Source organism: Lithobates pipiens, unplaced genomic scaffold (genome assembly GCF_037356315.1).
Source record: "Lithobates pipiens isolate NorthernLeopardFrog02 unplaced genomic scaffold, aLitPip1_a1.2 Scaffold_19, whole genome shotgun sequence".
NCBI lineage: Eukaryota > Metazoa > Chordata > Amphibia > Anura > Ranidae > Lithobates > Lithobates pipiens.
Window position 1 is genome coordinate 518,621,690 of NW_027507764.1, and position 17,844 is coordinate 518,639,533.

The 17,844-nt window shown below is 48.4% G+C and overlaps 10 pseudogenes; 6 read left to right on the forward strand and 4 right to left on the reverse strand.

The window, feature by feature from the left end:
- Window positions 1–2,457: 2,457 nt before the first annotated feature.
- LOC143998474 (5S ribosomal RNA) lies at window positions 2,458–2,576 on the reverse strand (annotated as a pseudogene).
- Window positions 2,577–2,684: 108 nt separating this feature from the next.
- On the reverse strand, window positions 2,685–2,803 carry LOC144000112 (5S ribosomal RNA; annotated as a pseudogene).
- Window positions 2,804–3,138: 335 nt separating this feature from the next.
- LOC144000047 (5S ribosomal RNA) lies at window positions 3,139–3,257 on the reverse strand (annotated as a pseudogene).
- Window positions 3,258–3,588: 331 nt separating this feature from the next.
- On the reverse strand, window positions 3,589–3,707 carry LOC143999896 (5S ribosomal RNA; annotated as a pseudogene).
- A 383-nt stretch (window positions 3,708–4,090) lies between these two features.
- LOC143998918 (5S ribosomal RNA) lies at window positions 4,091–4,209 on the forward strand (annotated as a pseudogene).
- A 325-nt stretch (window positions 4,210–4,534) lies between these two features.
- Window positions 4,535–4,651, forward strand: LOC143999226 (5S ribosomal RNA; annotated as a pseudogene).
- Window positions 4,652–4,973: 322 nt separating this feature from the next.
- On the forward strand, window positions 4,974–5,092 carry LOC143999936 (5S ribosomal RNA; annotated as a pseudogene).
- A 491-nt stretch (window positions 5,093–5,583) lies between these two features.
- LOC143999708 (5S ribosomal RNA) lies at window positions 5,584–5,702 on the forward strand (annotated as a pseudogene).
- Window positions 5,703–6,037: 335 nt separating this feature from the next.
- Window positions 6,038–6,156, forward strand: LOC143998779 (5S ribosomal RNA; annotated as a pseudogene).
- Window positions 6,157–6,422: 266 nt separating this feature from the next.
- On the forward strand, window positions 6,423–6,542 carry LOC143999973 (5S ribosomal RNA; annotated as a pseudogene).
- The last annotated feature ends 11,302 nt before the right edge of the window (window positions 6,543–17,844 follow it).

Here is a 17,844-nt window from a genome sequence, read left to right on the forward strand (position 1 = left end):
CGGCAGCCGACAGCAACACTGACGGCTTGCCTTGCTTGCAAGCACCGGCTGGATTCACTGGGGGTTTTAAAGGTAAGTCCTCAGATTTCTTTCCTTCTTCTGGCAATCTCTTAAGCTGTACCACAGGAACTTGCTTTGCCTTCTGACCCTGGCTCTTCACCACATCACTGGGATCTGCCGTAACCTGCGGGACTGCAGCCCTGCTTGCAGGCTGAGTGCCCATAGGCTTACCGGGACCCTCTGTGGCACTACCAGAACCAGCGGTCTTAGGGCTAGAGTCTGTACCTTCCACAAATGTCTTTGCTGGGGTTTTCTGTTTCACCTCTTCCTCTGCGGACTGTCTTTCCTCCAAGGGTCCCGCCGCCTCTCTCTCAGGTTCCACTGCCTGGGACAGACGCTGCTCCTTACGGCGCCTCACCGCCTGGGATCCCTCCTCACTCGCCGCTTTCATGATTTTGTCAATTTTTTCCAGAAAGTCTCTTTCATATGTTGCACTGTCCACCATTGCCGTTACCAACTCACCAATCTGGTTGCACTGTTTCTTTAGGCTATCAATAGCCGTCTTAAACTCAAATCTTTTGGCACTTCCAGCTTTATCCCTTCTGTTTCTTAGTTCGGATAAAATCCTCATTTTTTCACAAAACACTCTTGAAACTTTCACCAATAAAGCCTTCACCTTATTCTTCCTTCCTGTGGTTTCCACCAAATCCTCTCCTGGCTGTGCTGAGGTCCAATCAGGAAAATCCAACTGGTCCTCCAGGAACAGCCTCTCCTCCTGTGTCCATTCCTGGAACCTAGGGGCTCCATGCTGTACCGCCGGCCGGGAAGAAGGCCCTGGCCCTGGGCTGGAAGAAGTCATCACGCTGCACTCCTCCTGGAAGTCTGGGAGCTCACACAGATCAGAGCACGCAGACAGCACGCACAATCTCCTAACACTGACTGAAAGCTCTATTTAAAACGAGCAAAATAGTTAGCTATATAGGTGGATATAGCAGTGTATACTGCGTTCAGAGCACGCAGACAGCACGCATTATCTCCTAACACTGACTGAAAGCTTTATTTAAAACGAGCAAGATAGTTAGCTATATAGGTGGATATAGCGGTGTATACTGCATTCACAGCATGCAGACAGCACGCATAATCTCCTAACACTGACTGAAAGCTCTACTTAAAACGAGCAAGATAGTTAGCTATATAGGTGGATATAGCGGTGTATACTGCGTTCAGAGCATGCAGACAGCACGCACAATCTCCTAACACTGACTGAAAGCTCTATTTAAAATGAGCAAGATAGTTAGCTATATAGGTGGATATAGCAGTGTATACTGCGTTCAGAGCACGCATAATCTCCTAACACTGACTGAAAGCTCTATTTAAAACGAGCAACATAGTTAGCTATATAGGTGGATATAGCGGTGTATACTGCGTTCAGAGCACGCAGACAGCACGCATAATCTCCTAACACTGACTGAAAGCTCTATTTAAAACGAGCAACATAGTTAGCTATATAGGTGGATATAGCGGTGTATACTGTGTTCAGCAGCACGCATAATCTCCTAACACTGACTGAAAGCTCTATTATAAAAGATAGATATATCGCTAGCTATATAGGTGAATATAGCGGTGTATACTACGTTCAGGGTACGCAGACAACAACCACTACAGAAGAGCAAGAACAAAAAATCGGCCGATAACGATCGGTGTATACTGTGTTGAAGGTACACAGAACACCCACTAACTGCTACAGACGCCAACACACTACACAAGGCCACCGCGCTGGTGGCCTTATATAGTGTGGGGCGTGTACTTCACAGCCTGAGCTATGATTGGCCACAAGCATCCTGCCTGTGGCCAATCATGGCTCTCCTCGCTGCCGGCGCTGTGATTGGCCAAACATGTGGGGTCACAGTGCATGCTTGGTCAATCATGAGCCAGCAATGCACTGCGCCATCGCAGTGCATTGTGGGCCGTGAGCGCCACACGAATTTGACGCAAACGGCCCATAACGTTCGGAATTCGCCGAACGGGCGAACAGCCGATGTTCGAGTCGAACATATGTTCGACTCGAACACGAAGCTCATCCCTACTCACCAGGCTCGACCCTGCTTAGAATCTGAAATCAGACGAGATGTGGCGCATTCAGGGTGATGTGGCCATAGGCGATCTTGCTGGCCACTCTCAACCCTCTTGTCAAACGACAAGATGGTCACCTCGGCAAACAAGCAGAAAAATAAAATAGGTCGTAAACGCCAACAACATATTAAAAAAATGCCTACGGCACCTGGTATTCCCAAGCAGTCTCCCATCAAGGTACTAACCAGGCCCAACCCTGCTTAGCATCTGAGATCAGACGAGATCAGCCATTGACAAACGACAACCCTCTTGACAAGATGGTCACCTCGGCAAACAAGCAGAAAAATAAAACAGGTCGTCGACACCAACAACATATTAAAAAAAAGCCTACGGCACCTGGTATTCCCGGGCAGTCTCCCATCCAGGTACTAACCAGGCCCGACCCTGCTTAGCATCCAAGATCAGACGAGATTGTGCACATTCAGGGGGATGTGGCCGGAAGGCGATCTTGTTGGCCACTCTCAGCCCTCTTGACAAACGCCAAGATGGTCACCTCGGCAAACAAGCAGAAAAATTAAACAGGTCGTCGACGCCAACAACATAGTAAAAAAAGCCTACAGCACCTGATATTCCCAGGCGATTTCCCATCCAGGTACTAACCAGGCCAGACCCTGCTTAGCATCAGAGATCAGATGAGATCGGGCGCATTGAGGGTGATGTGGCCATAGGTGATCTTGCTGGTCACTCTCTACCCTCTTGAGAAACGACAAGATGGTCACCTTGGCAAACAAGCAGAAAAATAAAACAGGTCGTTGACGCCAACAGCATATTAAAAAAAAGCGTACCGCACTTAGTATTCCCGGGCAGTCTCCCATCCAGGCACTAACCAGGCCCGACCCTGCTTAGCATCCAAGATCAGACAAGATTGGGCACATTCAGGGTAATGTGGCTGTAGGCGATCTTGTTGGCCACACTCAACCCTCTTGACAAATGCCAAGATGGTAACCTCGGCAAACAAACAGAAAAATAAAACATGTCGTCGACTCCGACAATATATTACAAAAAAGCCTACGGCACCTGGTATTCCCAGGCGGTCTCCCATCCAGATACTAACCAGGCCTGACCCTACTTAGCATTCAAGATCAGACAAGTTCGGGTGCATTTAGGGTGATGTGGCCATAGGCAATCCTGTTGGCAACTCTCAACCCTCTTGACAAACGCCAAGGTGGTCACCTCAGCAAAGAAGCAGAAAAATAAAGGTCGTAGACGCCAACAACATATGAAAAAGAAGCCTATGTCACCTGGTATTCCCTGGCGGAATACCATCCAGGTGCTCACCAGGCTCGACCCTGCTTAGCATCCGAGATCAGGCGAGATTTGGCGCATTCAGGGTGATGTCGCCATAGGACGATCTCGCTGGCCACTCTCAACCCTCTTGACAAACGCCAAGATGGTCACCTCGGCAAACAAGCAGAAAAAAAATAGGTCGTGGACGCCAACAACATATTAAAAACAAGCCTACGGCACCTGGAATTCCCAGGCCGTCTCCCATTCAGGTACTAACCAGGCTCGACCCTGCTTAGCATCTGAGATCAGACAAGATTAGGCGCATTCAGGGTGATGTGGCCGTAGGTGATCTTGCCGGCCACACTCAACCCTCTTGACAAATGCCAAGGTGATCACCTCGGCAAACAAGCAGAAAAATAAAACAGGTTGTCGACGCCAACAACATATTAAAAAAAAGCCTATGGTACATGGTATTCCCAGGCTGTCTCCCATCCAGGTACTAACCAGGCGCGACACTGCTTAGCATCCGAGATCAGATGAGATCGGGTGCATTCAGGGTGATGTGGAAGCGGGTGATCTTGCTGGCCACTCTCAACCCTCTTGACATCTTGACGTTTGACAAGAGGGTTGAGAGGGACCAGCAAGATCGCCTACGGCCACATCACCCTGAATGCGCCTGATCTCGTCTGATCCTAGATGCTAAGCAGGGTTCAGAGTGCCCAGCAAGATCGCCTATGGCCACATCACCCTGAATTCGCCTGATCTCGTCTCATTTTGGATGCTAAGCAGGGTCGGGCCTGGTTAGTACCTGGATGGGAGACCTCCTTGGAAAACCAGATGCTGTAGGCTTTTTTTTAATATGTTGTTGGCGTCGACAACCTGTTTTATTTTTCTGCTTGTTTGCCGAGGTGACCATCTTGGCGTTTGTCAAGAGGGTTGAGAGTGGCCAGCAAGGTCGCCTACGGCCACATCACCCTAAATGCACTTGATCTTGGATGCTAAGCAGGTGCCTGCCTGGTTAGTACCTGGATGGGAGACACCGCCTGGGAATACCAAGTGCCGTAAAAAAAAAATTTATATGTTCTTGACGTCAACGACTTGTTTTATTATTCTGCTTGTTTGCCGAGGTGACCATCTTGGCATTTATGAAGAGGGTTAAGAGTGGCCAGCAATCACCTATGGCCACATCACCCTGAATGCACCTGTTCTCGTCTAATCTCAGATGGTAAGCAGCGTCGGGCCTGGATAGTACCTGGATGGGAGACCACCTGGGAATACTGTGCTGTAGGTTTTTTTTTATTTGTTGTTGGCGTCGACGACTTGTTTTATTTTTCTGCTTGTTTGCCCAGGTGACCATCTTGGCGTTTGTCAAGGTTGAGAGTGGCCAACAAGAACCCCTACGGCCACATCACCTTGGATGCGCCCGATCTTGTCTGATCTCGGATGCTAAGCAGGGTCCGGCCTGGTTAGGACCTGGATTGTAGACCGCCTGGGAACAGCTGGCTTTTTTTTTATATTTTGATGGCGTCGACGGCCTGTTTTATTTTTCTGCTTGTTTTCCGAGTTGACCATCTTGGCGTTTGTCAAGTGGGTTGAGAGTGGCCATCAAGATCGCCTACGGCCACATCACCATGAATTCGCCTGATCCCGTCTGATCTCAGATACTAAGCAGGGTCAGGCCTGGTTAGTACCTGGATGGCAGATCGCCTGGGAATACCAGGTGCCGTAGGCTTTTTTTTAATATGTTGTTGTGTCGACGACCTGTTTATTTTTCTGCTTGTTTGCCTAGGTGACCATCTTGGTGTTCGTCAAGAGGGTTGAGAGTGGGCAGCAAGATTGCTTACAGTCACATAACCCTGAATGCGCCCAATCTCTTCTAATCTCGGATGCTAAGCATGGTCGGGCCTGATGAGGACCTGGATGGGAGATCGCCTGGGTATACCGGGTGCCATAGGCTTTTTTTTAATATGTTGTTGGTGTCGACGACCTGTTTTTTTTTCTGCTTGTTTGCCGAGGTGACCATCTTGGCGTTTGTCAAGAAGGTTGAGAGTGGCCAGCAAGATCGCCTACAGCCATGTCACCCTGAATGCACCCGATCTCGTCTGATCTCGGATGCTAAGCAGGGTCGGGCCTGGTTAGTACCTGATGTTTTATTTTTCTGATTGTTTGCCAAGGTGACCATCTTGGCATTTGTCAAGAGGGTTGAGAGTGGGCAGCAAGATTGCCTATGGCCACATCACCCTGAATGCACCCATTCTCGTCTGATCTTGGATGCCAAGCAGGGTCGGGCCTGGTTAGTACCTGGATGGGAGATCGCCTGGGAATACCAGGTGCCGTAAGCTTTTTTTCAATATGTTGTTGGCGTCGACGACATGTTTTATTTTTCTGCTTGTTTGCCAAGGTGCCCATCTTGGCGTTTGTCAAGAGGGTTGAGAGTGGCCAGCAAGATCGCCTACGGCCACATTACCATGAATTCGCCTGATCTCGTCTGACCTCCGATACTAAACAGGGTCGGGCCTGGTTAGTACCTGGATGGCAGACTGCCTGGGAATACCAAGTGCCATAGGCTTTTTTTTAATATGTTGTTGGCGTCGACGACCTGTTTTATTTTTCTGCTTGTTTTCCGAGGTGACCATCTTGGTGTTTGTCAAGAGGGTTGAGAGTGGCCAGCAAGATTGCTTAAGGTCACATCACCCTCAATGCGCCCGATCTCTTCTGATCTCGGATGCTAAGTAGGGTTGGGCCTGGAGAGGACCTGGATGGGAGAACGCCTGGGAATACCAGGTGCCGTAGGCTTTTTTTTATATGGTGTTGGCATCGACGACCTGTTTTATTTTTCTGCTTGTTTGCTGAGGTAACCATCTTGGCGTTTGTCAAGAGGGTTGAGAGTGGCCAGCAAGATTGCCTACAGCCATGTCACCCTGAATGTGCCTGATCTCGTCTGATATCGGATGCTAAGCAGGGTCGGGCCTGGTTAGTACCTGATGTTTTATTTTTCTGCTTGTTTGCCGAGGTGACCATCTTGGCGTTTGTCAGGAGAGTTGCGAGTTGCCAGCAAGATTGCCTATGGCCACATCACCCTGAATGCACCCGAGCTCGTCTGCTCTTGGATGCTAAGCAGGGTCAGGCCTGGTTTGTATCTGGATGGGAGACCGCCTTGAAACTACCAGGTGCCGTAGGCTTTTTTTCAATATGTTGTTGGCGTCAACGACCTGTTTTATTTTTCTGCTTGTTTGCCGAGGTGACCATCTTGCCGTTTGTCAAGAGGGTTGAGAGTGGCCCGCAAGATTGCCTATGGCCACATCACCCTGAATGCACCCGATCTCGTCTGATCTCGGATGCTAAACAGGGTCGGGTCTGGTTAATACCCCTATGGGAGACTGCCAGGGCTTGACTGGGAATGAAAACCTGCATAACGTCATTATTTTCTTGTTCATGAAAGGGAAAACCATACATTTTAAAGAACATTTGATGAAGAGTGTATTATATATAGATACGAAGTCACATAGGGATATATATATATATATATATATATATATATATATATATATATATATATATATATATATGCAAATTCCAGTTAAAAGTGGTAAGTGGACAATTATCAAGGGGGACCCCAGGAACTCAGAACGTGGGGGGGACCACCTTCCACAGAAAGAATACACTAAGGTAAAGGGGACAGGTGCTCACCAAATGCAGCTTTACTCTGCCTGTCTCACTGTGCCCACCATTGCAGCCTCACTCTGCCCATTATTGCAGCCTCACTGTGCCCATCAAATGCAGTTTTACTGTGCCCATGAATGCAGCCTTACTGAGCCCATGAATGCAGCCCCTCCTGTGCCCCATGTCCCAGTCTGCAGTCCCTGTCTGTGGGAAGGTGTGTTGTTGCTCGGTACGGTACCTTGCATGCCAGCAGGATATCCATGACGGCCAGCAGCAGGCAGGGTCTGTTCTCGTTTTGGATGGGGACAGTGCTCCTTCCAGAGGATCTGTTTGCTGTGAGATGGAGTGGTCCCTGGCCACCTGCACCTTCAGCCGTCCCCATTTTCCAGCCGCAGTCAGCCTGTCCTCTGGTCCTGGGGAAGTGGAGAGTACTGGGTGGGAGGTGGAGAGAAGGGGGAGCAGAGAGTATTGGCAGGGTTGGAGAACACATGGGCCGGGGCAAACAGCAGGGGGTAGTGGAGATCACAGGGGTGGGGAGCAGAGAGTGCTGGGGGGAACTTGAGAGTACTGGGGGGGGCCAAAAAGAACAGGGGTGGAGAGTATGGTGGTCTGAGAGCACTGAGGGAGCTAAGAATGTGGGGTGGCGAAGAGCACTGGGGGGGGGCAGAAAAACAGGGATGGAGAGCATGGGGGCTGGAGAGTACTGGGGGGGTACAAAGAGTAGGGGTGAGAGCTTGAGAGCATCAGTGGGGGCCAGAAAGAACAGGGGGAAAAGCACAGGAGATTGGAGAGCATTATGGGAGGTGGAGAGCATTGGCAGGGTTGGAGAGCACATGGGTGGGGGCAAAATGCAGGGGGGAGTGGAGAGTACAGGGGTGGGGAGTGGAGAGTGCTGGGGGAGCCAAAAATAACAGGGGTAGAGAGCACTGGGGGGGCTGGAGAGAGATGGGTGGAGCTTGAGAGAACCAGGGGGCCATAATGAACAGGGGTGGGGAGAATGGAGGGATGGAGAGCACTGGGGTGGGAGCTGGAGAGTGATGGGGAGAGCTGGAGAGCACTGGGGAGGTGAGAAAGAACAGGGGGGAGAGCACTGGGGGAGTGGAGAGCACTGGGGGAAGAACAGGGGGGAGAGCACTGGGGGGAGTGGAGAGCACTGGGGGAGGAGAACAGGGGGAGAGCACTGGGGGGAGGAAGAACAAGGGGGAGGGGGAAAACAAGGGCGGAGAGCACTGGGAGGAGTGGAGAGCACTGGGGGGGTAGAACAGGGGGGGTGAAGAGCACTGGGGGGAAGAACAGGGGGGAGGACAAGGGGGAGTAGAGAGCACGGGGGGAAGAAAAGGGGGGAGAGCACTGGGGGGAGTGAAGAGCACTGGGGGGGAAAGAACAGGGGGGAGAGCACTGGGAGGAGTGGAGAGCACTGGGGGGGGGTAGAACAGGGGGGAGAGTGAGAGGAACAAATTGTGGGAGCCTGCAAAGAACTTAACAATTGTGACAGCGAATCCCAATTGCAAGACTTTCTCCAAGACGGAGGATGTACAAGGGTCTTTAATCTCCACACTCCTCACATATGGGTGGCATCTGGGAGAGACTTATAGGTATTGCCAGGTCGAATCTTGGATGCTATGTTGCTACAAACCAAACCTGCTCAGTTGACCCATGAGACTTTACGCACCTTTATGGCAGAGGTTACGGTTATTATGAATGCCAGGCCTATAGTTCCTGTGTCCTCAGACTCAGATACACCTATGGCCCTTACCCCAGCAATGTTGTTGGCTCAAAAGGTGAACTCTTTGTCTGCTCCATCTGGAACCATAAATACAACACAATCTCATGCAAAACAATGGAAGTACAATGCTTGGCAGACACATTTTGGAAAAGATGGAAAAGAGTATCTGTCAAATCTGCAACGCCTTAGGAAATGGACTGAGGATCGTCCAAATGTAAAAGTGGGTGATGTAGGGTTGCCACCTGTACGGGATTCACCCGGACAGTCCGGGTTCTGAATCATCTGCCCGGTTTTCAGACTGCCTGAAACCCGGACAGACCATTCTGGCAGGGGGGAGCTTCATTACAATACATGCCACTGTGGAGACAGTCACAGCAGCAGTATCATTTTGTCTCAATAAATACACACACTGTGCTGGTGTGTGTGTGTTGGGAATCTGAAGCTCCTTTCTGTCTCCCCTCTCCAGGCTCCTGCAGGGTCTCCATTATCTCTGTTCCCCCCTCTGCAATCACTAGTGCCGTGGTCTGGAAGAAGGGGGAGGCGGAGCGGAGGAGATCACTGGAGCTGCTGTCGGGCTGCCCCTGTTCATCAAGAGGTGAGCAGACTTTTTATTTTACTAATCAAAGTTCCCGGAGAGTTTCTTTTGTGAAGGTTAAAGATAAGCAGAATCGGAAGAGACAATAGTGAGTGTATGGGGGGGGGGGGGGAGTCTGCAGTCCAATCACAGTATCTCCCAAGCAGCACACTTATCTATGTACATAAACTTCCCCCATCCTCTGTCAGGATTATGTGATGTCATTTATGACCATTCACTTAACCCCCTGTGTATGTGGTGAGTTTACACCTCTGATAGTCCAGGCATAGAGCCTGGAGAACACAGGATATATGAATGGTCATACATTACCTTCACATCATCTGTACATACAGAGTGCTGGGGGCAGCATCTTATAACACATTTTTTTTATTTAATAGTATTGTTGTATATTTTAGTAGATGATCACAATAGCTTTTTTTTTTAATTATAGACATCCCTATCTGACCACTTCTCAGCTTCTCAACTCCCCCCAGCTTATATCACCCCCAGACCACTTCATACAGACATCACTCTGAGCCGCTTCCTACCCCCCAGCTGAGGGACTTCATTCCATAGTCACCCCACAGACACTGCAAGAAATCCCTCCCCATACTGCCTCCATCATACCCTCTGCACCCCTCTCCTGTACATACTGCCTCCATTATACCCTCTGCACCCCTCTCCTGTACATACTGCCTCCATCATACCCTCTGCATCCCTCTCCTGTACATACTGCCTCCATCATACCCTCTGCATCCCTCTCCTGTACATACTGCCTCCATCATACCCTCTGCATCCCTCTCCTGTACATACTGCCTCCATCATACCCTCTGCACCCCTCTCCTGTACATACTGCCTCCATCATACCCTCTGCACCCTCTCCTGTACATACTGCCTCCATCATACCCTCTGCATCCCTCTCCTGTACATACTGCCTCCATCATACCCTCTGCACCCCTCTCCTGTACATACTGCCTCCATCATACCCTCTGCACCCCTGTCCTGTACATACTGCCTCTATCATACCCTCTGCACCCCTCTCCTGTACATACTGCCTCCATCATACCCTCTTCACCCCTCTCCTGTACATACTGCCTCCATCATACCCTCTGCACCCCTCTCCTGTACATACTGCCTCCATCATACCCTCTGCACCCCTCTCCTGTACATTCTGCCCCCATCATACCCTCTGCACCACTCTCCTGTATATACTGCCCCCATCATACCCTCCACACTCCTCTCCTGTACATACTGCACCCATCATACCCTCCACACCCCTCTCCTGTACATACTGCACCCATCATACCCTTCACACTCCTCTCCTGTACATGCAGCCCCCATCATACCCTCTGCACCCCTCTCCTATACATACTGCATGCATTATACCCTCTGCACCTCTCTCCTGTACATACTGCCCCCATCATACCCTCTGCACCCCTCTCCTGTACATACTGCCCATATCATACCCTCCGCACTCCTCTCCTGTACATACTGCACCCATCATACCCTCCACACTCCTCTCCTGTACATACTGTACCCATCATAGCACTCCTCTCCTGTACATACTGCACCCATCATAGCACTCCTCTCCTGTACATACTACACCCATCATAGCAATCCTCTCCTGTACATACTACACCCATCATACCCTCCACACTCCTCTCCTGTACATACTGCACCCATCATACCCTCCACACCCCTCTCCTGTACATACTGCACCCTTCATAACCTTCACACTCCTCTCCTGTACATACTGCACCCATCATACCCTCCACACCCCTTTCCTATACATACTGCACCCATCATACCCTCCACACCCCTCTCCTGTACATACTGCCCCCATCATACCCTCCACACCCCTCTCCTGTACATACTGCACCCATCATACCCTTCACACTCCTCTCCTGTACATACTGCACCCATCATACCCTCCACACCCCTCTCCTGTACATACTGCACCCATCATACCCTTCACACTCCTCTCCTGTACATACTGCACCCATCATACCCTCCACACCCCTCTCCTGTACATACTGCACCCATCATACCCTTCACACTCCTCTCCTGTACATGCAGCCCCCATCATACCCTCTGCACCCCTCTCCTGTACATACTGCATCCATCATACCCTCTACACCTCTCTCCTGTACATACTGCCCCCATCATACCCTCTGCACCCCTCTCCTGTACATACTGGCCATATCATACCCTCCACACTCCTCTCCTGTACATACTGCACCCATCATACCCTCCACACTCCTCTCCTGTACATACTGCACCCATCATAGCACTCCTCTCCTGTACATACTGCACCCATCATAGCACTCCTCTCCTGTACATACTACACCCATCATAGCAATCCTCTCCTGTATATACTACACCCATCATACCCTCCACACTCCTCTCCTGTACATACTGCACCCATCATAGCACTCCTCTCCTGTACATACTACACCCATCATAGCAATCCTCTCCTGTACATACTACACCCATCATACCCTCCACACTCCTCTCCTGTACATACTACACCCATCATAGCACTCCTCTCCTGTACATACTGCACCCATCACCCCCTCCAGAAATTTTATTTAATCACAAAACTATATGTATAGTGTATACAACATAAAAAAAGATGTTCATTACAATGTACAGTGGTAATGAATTTAATTTACTACAAAAAAAAAATATTTGCTGATGTTCTGGCAGATAGTGTCCTGCCATCATATAGCGTCCGCCCCATACTGCGCATGCTCAGTACGGAGCAGATGAAGCTTCGGAAAATCTCTGAAGCTGAACAGCGCCTGCGCCGTGAGTGGAGGTGGTAGCCCCACCATCCAAGCGGACATAGGGTTGTGAATATTAGAGGGCCCCTCGCGGGCGAGCTTTGCTCGCCACGCTTTGGGCTCGGCCTCGCTGTGCTCGGCTCTTTTATATTCCTACTCTATGCCAACTTGGATGGTGGGGATAGAACCTGGACTCACAGCGCAAGCGCCGTTCATCCTCGGCAATTTTTCGGAATCTGTGTTGCTGTGTACTGCGCATGCGCAGTACACAGCGGACACTATCGGATGGGGGACCTTATATGATAGGACACTGGCGCTGCTAAAGTGTTCGGGTTTGGCTTGAAGAAAAGGTGGCAACCCTAGGGTGATGTTATGTTGAAGGACAGCCAAGAGGGCAGGAATGAGTGGACCGTAGGACTTGTTAATGCTCTAAACAGGGATGGCAAGGTTAGAAAGGTGGAGGTCAAGATTGTGAAAAATGAGACCGCCAGAATTTATCTCAGACCTGTAACTGACAGTTTTGATCTTGGACTAGCTAGGATTCCATTTTCCTGTTTATATGTTTTTTCTGCATAGCAGTTGTTATTTAGGTAGTGACATAATAAATTATGCCAGACAGAGTGTTCTGCCCATATTTTTCATGTGCTGTTACAGATTATACTGCAATGTTATTTTCACGTTGCTGCCATCTAGTGGTCAGAGTTAGTTATTATTTTGCCACAGCTTGACAGGAAGTGATATTTTCTTCACAGTGAAAGCTGGAACTGTATTTCCTTAATTTCATGATTGCTCCTTGATCCAAGCTGACTGAATGCAGTAGAGCTCTTAACTATTCCTGGGCTAATGGTGGAATTGTCCGTGAGTACTTTCACTGATAGAGTGAGGCTGCTGTATAATGGTTTTAATGCACTGACACATTTGTTTATGCTTATGTTGTAGTTTTACAAAGTTATTTGGAAAAAAGAATACATACAGATCTGATGTCTCATGTTTCTTGACTTCTGAATTATTTTTAAGCTGTCTGACTAGTGTTATACAACAGTTCAATAACGCAAAGCAGAACAGTGTGCGTTGCAGCGCGTTTTCAAACCGCACAGCAAACTGCATTTTCTGTTTGGGTTGCGTGTTCGGAAAAACACAAAAAAAAGTGAAGCAGGAACATGCATTTCCACTATGCTCAGGTGTGGATGGGATGTGCTGGGGAGTAAGCTTTTAGGCAGCAAGGATAACTAGGGAGGAGAGGGGGGTGGGTCAAAAAACAAAAACACTACATCAGAAGTCTCAAAGTATAAGACAAAGCGTACCCCCTAGCTGGTGATTTTACAATGGGAGTCGTGCTACACAAGAGTCACCAAAAAATACTGCAAGACTCAATTCACTGAATTTAAGACAGCACCTATTGAAATCTGTGTGTTTTCACTTTACCTGAGTAGTAGGTCACCAATAAATAGTGACTCACCTATAATCTGTTTTTGATCTACCTCATGGTTCCTGTGAACTGATACATATTGACTGAGCACATTATTTATATAGCTGGTAGCCTTATGTGGCATATATAAAACAGCTTTGCTTTGCTCAGTTTTTTCTACAGTTTTTTGCATATACAATTTTTTTATTTTTTATGCACTATTTGCACATATTTTTTGGAGGTTTTTTTTGCACTCTGCACTTTATGGACACAAGAGATATACAGTTTTGCACTATTTTTGGACTTTTATTGATCCTTGATTAACGTTGGATGTTATATACAATATACGATATTTAAGACACTTATATTCTAGTCCACATTAACCACTTGCCACCCGCCCATTGTCAAATGACGGCGGCAAAGTGGTTTCAAAATCCTGACTGGACATCATAGACCGTCCTCAGGATTTTGAGCCACTGCGCGCCCCCGGGGGTGCGCATCACGGCGATCATTGTTGCAGGGTGTCAGCCTGACACCCCTCAACTAAGATCCCGGTAAAGAGTCTCCGACTGAGACTCTTTTACCAGGTGATCAGCCGTGTCCAATCACGGCTGATCACAGTGTAAATAGGAAGAGCCGGTGATCTGTCAGACGCGAGTAGAGGAAAGCCGATCGGCTGCTCCTCTGTGAGGGGGGGTCTGTGCTGCACACTGGACCACCAGGGACTCCACCAGACCACCAGGGATGCCCAGCAGCAGGTATGCCACCCTAGACCACCAGGGATGCCAGTCAGTGCCCACGATATATGCCAATCAGTGCCCACAATGGGCATCACTGATTGGCATGCATTATTTTATTTTTTTAACAGAAACATTTTTATTGGTCTCTTAACGGATACAGCAATGCATCACATCATATTTTTTACATATAAAATATATATAAAATGTAACAAGCACAAAAAAGAAAAAAAAAAGGATCAGAGCAGAATCAAGCTATGGAGTATAGCGTACATTCAGATTTAGCAGTCATATTCCGCAGAACATATCCGCACTGCACTTATCCCAGTATTCGTAGGGGACAACTCCTTCATTTGGCTGCTATAAAGGGTCAGGCCATTTGATCATAATACAGCACCTAACCATCTACAGTAGGTCGGGGTGGGGGGGGGGCGCGAAAGCGGGAGGGCCTGGAAAACTTAGGAACAACGCATCAATACAGGTCAGCCTGTGTCTCATAGTGCGCTTCTTTCTTGCACCCAACATCCCCAGATCTTAGTAAACTTTGTACCTTGTACAGCGGGAGGGCAGAATCAATCAGGGATTTCCAGTGGGCTACACTAGGTGGGTCCGATTTCTTCCACTGCATAAGAATAGTCTTTCTGGCATAGAACGCTGTATAAAACACAAACAGCTATTTATATGTATTTGGCGCCACCCTGTCACACACGCCTAGCAGTAAAACTACCGGATCTAACCCCAACGAGCGGTCCCCAACTTCGTTGATCTCCCACACCACACCTTCCCAAAATCGTCTTATAACCGGGCACTCCCACACCACATGTATAAAGGACCCCACCTCAGTGGTACACTTCGGGCATCTATCCGAGTATCCCGGGTATATTCTGGAAAGGTGTTATGGGGTATAGTATGCCCTATGAATAAATTTCAACTGTATGTACCTGTCCTTAGCTGATATCATCAATGGCAAATATTGTTGTATCCCCTCTTCCCAATCATCAGTCGCCAGGGTGGGGAGGTCCTCCTGCCATTTCTGGGAGAGGCTAGGTCCCCCCCTGGCTGACCCCGTCGAGATCCTAAGATAAAGAGAGGAGAGGACACGATCCGCCTCCTGGGCCATGAGAAATTTTTTCGACAATGTGGGAGTGTAAGATTACTCCTGAAGGAAATTGTGCTCTCAGTGCGTGGCGTAATTGTATGTAGCGAAAAATCATTCTGGAGGGGAATTGGTATTCTTCTCTAAGGGAATCAAAGGGGATAAGTGATCCCCTCAGCATCACCTGTTGCAGAATTGTGACACCATACCTAGCCCAAAGGGCAGGGTTCGGGACCGAGCTGAGGTGTTTCAACTTTGGGTTTTCCCACAGTGGGGTGTATGGCGACAGTGCGGCGGGCGGGTTCAATCTAGTCGTAACCTGATACCAAACCCGAAGCATAGTTCGCATAGGGGTAGTGACCTCAGGGTGAGCCTTCGGCCCTCTAAAGTCTAAGTTACTCAATGCAGCATAGGAGCCTAAAATTGCCGCACAGACGGGTTAGAGCGGAGCTGCATGAGCCACCACCGCACCGTAACCAGTACCACTGCCCAATAATATTCCTTCAGACAGGGAAGGGCTAGACCCCCAAGTGACAGGGGCAATTGGAGGGTAGTTTTTGCTATTCTTGGGGTCGCCCCGGCCCATATAAAGGTGTTCACTATCTGTTCTACCTTCTTAAAAAATTAATTGGGGATCGGGACCGGGGGGTTTTGAAAGACATTTCGGGAGAAACGTCATCTTGAGCAAGTTGACCCTACCCACCGGTGTCAGGGGTAGAGTTTTCCACATCTGGCACTTGGCCACTAGGTCCTGTAAGACTGGATAAACATTATCTGTCAGATACTGCTTGGGCTCCCTCTGAACCTCTATTCCTAGGTAGCGGAATTTATCTACAGTCCGTAGAGTGGTACGGGTAGATACAACGAGGGGAGCGGGTGACAGGGGGAACAGTAAAGACTTATCCCAGTTGATATGTACCCCCGAGAAGGAGCCAAATTCGTCTATGAAATTTAGGGCCATTTCCAATGTCAAGGACGCATTTGGGAGATAGAGGAGAGCGTCAATTGGCATGCATTATTGTTTGGCACTGATTGGCATCCATCAGTACAATACAATGCCGCCTATCAGTGCCCATCCGTGCCACCTATCAGTGCCCATCCATGCCACCTATCCATGCCAATCCGTGCTAGCTATCCATGCCAATCCGAGCCAATTTGTGCCACCTATCAGTGTCCATCCGTATCACCCATCAGTGCCACCTATCAGTGCCACATATCAGTGCCCATCAATGCCACCTCATCAGTGCCACTTCATTGTTGCCACCTCATCAGTGTTGCCTTATCAGTGCCCATCAGTGCCACCCCACCAGTGCCCATCAGTGAAGGAGAAAACGTACTAATTTACACATTTTTTAAACTGAAACCAAAAAAAAATGTTTTCAACCTTTTCTGCCTTATTTTATTTGTTTAGCAAAAAATAAAAACCGCAGAGGTGATCAAATGCCACCAAAAGAAACCTCTATTTGTGGGAAAAAAATGAAAAAAAATGAATTTGGGTACAGTGTAGCATGACCGCGCAATTGTCATTGAAATTGCGACAGCGCAGAAAGCTCAAAATTGGTCTGAGCGGGAAGGTGTTTAAGTGCCTGGTATTGATGTGGTTAATTTCTTATATTTTATGTATTATTATTTCTATTATTATTTGTTGTTGTCCTTTACTTACCTTTGTGGATTTTGTAATTGCCTGATACAGTATGATCTAGCAGTGTGAGCACACAAGAGGGGATTTACTCTCAGACTTTTTAGAGTATATGGTGGGCATCAATACGGGGTAAACTTTCATGCACAGTGTTGGATATTATAATTTAATATACCTAATTCTGTGGGAGGGGATACTCTACTGTATGTTTCTAGTTGTGTTTTTTAATATTAGAGGAGACATAGTGTGACTCTGTCTCTCTCCCACCCATATATTGGATGTTGATGACTTTGTTTTAAGTATAATAAAAATACAACTTATTAAGAAATTTTGTATGCAGATTTTTTTAATTTAGTCTAAGTTTACTCTTCTGCCAATGTCTTTTGGTGTGTGCATTGCACAAAGGGAATATGTGTGCACAATGCCCATGCATATATTCTATTTTTGCTCCCTGCATATGATTAATACTGACTTAAACATAGGTATATATAATACTCGTCGTAGGTGAGCTCAGTGTATGTCAGTTAGCCAGGTCAGTGTAGTGTATGTATGTCAGGTAGCCGGTAAGGGGAGGTCAGTGTATGTATGTCTGTACTGTCCGTCAGTGTATGTATTTCAGGTAGGCGAGGTCAGTGTGTGTCAGGTAGGTGAGTCATACATTGATGCATCATTGATGGGCAGCACTAGTAAGCCAGGCAGCAACCAGCAAGTTAGCTTACCCCCCGCCACACAACCCCATCTCTCTGCCAAACACACCCGCAACACGACCTCCCCGGGTCCCCCCGAAGTGCCACTATCGGCCTTTGGGCTGAAGCCCCTGGTCTTTTTGACACCTAGCAACGTCCCTGAGGAGAGTCC